Raw genomic sequence first — 2,382 nt, 5'->3', positions numbered from 1 at the left:
CTTTTTTTAATCTCTAAATGAACCTTTGGTGATGCTTTATTTTAGGATGCCAATGAATTACTTCCACATGACTCGTTCACACAGCTCTATGTATTTTAATGCTTCCTTGGACTCTAAATTTTCTAACTTATTTTTCTTATGATTTTCTCTTCGTGAGATGGCATCCACCGCATTATGCAAGAAAGAAATCTTAACAGACATCCTAGTTAGACTACCTGCAAAAACCCTCGTTCGGTTTCTGTGTGCATGCAAGTCAAGGAGTGATTTGATTAACAGCTCGAGTTTTATCACCACACAGCTTAACAGGAATGTCACCAAACACCTCCATGTCTCTCTACTTTGCCTCCACTACCCCGATCTCAAACGTCCCTTCGAGTTCTACGAACATTATGAGGACTACCCAGATCTTAAACGAGAATTGGAATGGTCACTTTTCTCCAACAAAACATTTGAGCATTGCTCCAAGTTAAACCATCCCTTGGGTATCAAGAAAGATTATAGGGTATATGGCTCAAGCAATGGCCTAGTTTGCATTTCAGACGACAAATTGGACACCAAGAGCCCTATACACATATGGAACCCCTCGGTTAGGAAATTTAGAACCCTTCCAATGAGCACCAACCACAACGTTAAATTTGGCTACATTGCTCTCGAATTCGGGTTCCACCCCGGGGTTAACGACTACAAGGTTGTAAGGATGTTGTGCGTCCACAAAGACAATGCTTTTGCGGTCGAAGTTTATAGTCTCAGCACAGACTCTTGGAAGATGGTTGAAGAACATCCTGTTTGGTTAAAATGCACTTGGCAGAACCATAGAGGTACATTTCATAATGGAGTAGCATACCACATCACTACTACAAAAAAGCAAAAAGACGACGGTAAATCACCGTCGTGTATTTGGTTTTTCAATGGTCGTGGAATCCACCGTCATCTTTTCCCTCATAAACCACGACGCTAAATAACCGTCGTTGTTAAACAATACAACGTCATCAAAAAATACAAAACGACGTCTTTGTACTGCAAAAAGATCTAAAAAAAGCAATCGAGGATGATAATAGACGACCAATTCTCTAAAAAGACCGTCGTTAAAAAGGGAAAATATGACACATATTAAGAGAACAAGGCCGCAAGATAGACATACAACGACGACAATAAAAATACGCCGACGTTAAATATAATTTTCACGACAATAAAAAATATGACGTCTTTAAATACATTAGAAGACGACGTTATTGATACCTACTACGTCGCACATATAAACACAACCGTCGTACAATTAATTTTCCACTTCGATTTTTCGATAAAAGATGACGTGGAAATAGTTGTCAGTGTCATTATTTACGACATATGTGTTTCTATAGTAGACGTTGAAAAACTAAACAACGTCAGTTACAAATATATGAGAGTCGTATTAAAAAATTTATACGTCCTATTTTCAGAAACAAACAACGACCATAAATATTAGACGTTGTTAAATACAACAACGTCGGAAAACAATAAAAACAGACGTGTTTAGTCTGCTAAAGTTCTACAACGTCTCTTATTTACAAAAAACCGTCGTGAAATAAATTTTTCACTTCGATTTTTCTAAAAAAGATGACGTGGAAATAGTTGTCAGTGTCATTATTTACGACGTATACATTTATATAGTCGACGTTGTATTTATATGTATTCATTACTCACGACGCACTTAATAATATAGACGACGTTGAACGTCTAAACAACGTCGGTTCCAAATAAATGAGAGCCGTATTACAGAACATATAGACGGCGTAGATTATGATGGGAGCCGTATTACAAATAACGTCGTTTAATTGTTATTAGACGGCGGTTATAATGAATTTCCGTCGGAATTAATTTCGTTCCTCTTCGTTTATAAAAGAACTTGCGACGTGGAAAATGTATGATGACGTCGTATTTTTTAACGTTCAGATTACATATCTCGTTTTTTAGACGTCGGTATTATGGGATTGGAGTCGTGTTATTTTGAATTACATGGCGGTTCTTTATCCTTCACCGACGTGATATCCTGAATAATTGCTTCACAATAGCGTCGTGGTTCTTCATTGTTACGTTGCTTTAAGACGTCGGTAAATATGCTGAATAACTGATTCACAATAACGTCGTGTTTTATTTGAACGTAGAAAGTGAAGAAATCACATTACAATATTTTACAAAATTAATGTCATACACTGCCAATTACATAAGCATCATTCAATCCATATATCTTCACACCCATCTCGAATATTTTGACCGCCTAACTCACCTACCAGTTCATCAAATGTGTCAACATTTGGCATCCCTCTAGTAAATGGCTCACACTCAATTATCACATCACCTAATACTTCATCACCAAATAACATCATTATATTCTCTACTAAG

At 36.9% G+C, this 2,382-nt stretch overlaps 1 pseudogene; it reads left to right on the top strand.

The window, feature by feature from the left end:
* Positions 158-2,382, top strand: part of LOC18783555 — a 13,496-nt pseudogene continuing 11,271 nt past the window's right edge.

Source organism: Prunus persica, chromosome G3 (assembly GCF_000346465.2).
Source record: "Prunus persica cultivar Lovell chromosome G3, Prunus_persica_NCBIv2, whole genome shotgun sequence".
NCBI classification, from domain to species: Eukaryota; Viridiplantae; Streptophyta; class Magnoliopsida; order Rosales; family Rosaceae; genus Prunus; species Prunus persica.
The sequence above is the reverse complement of the archived record's forward strand: the minus strand, read 5'-3'. Positions and strand labels throughout refer to the sequence as shown.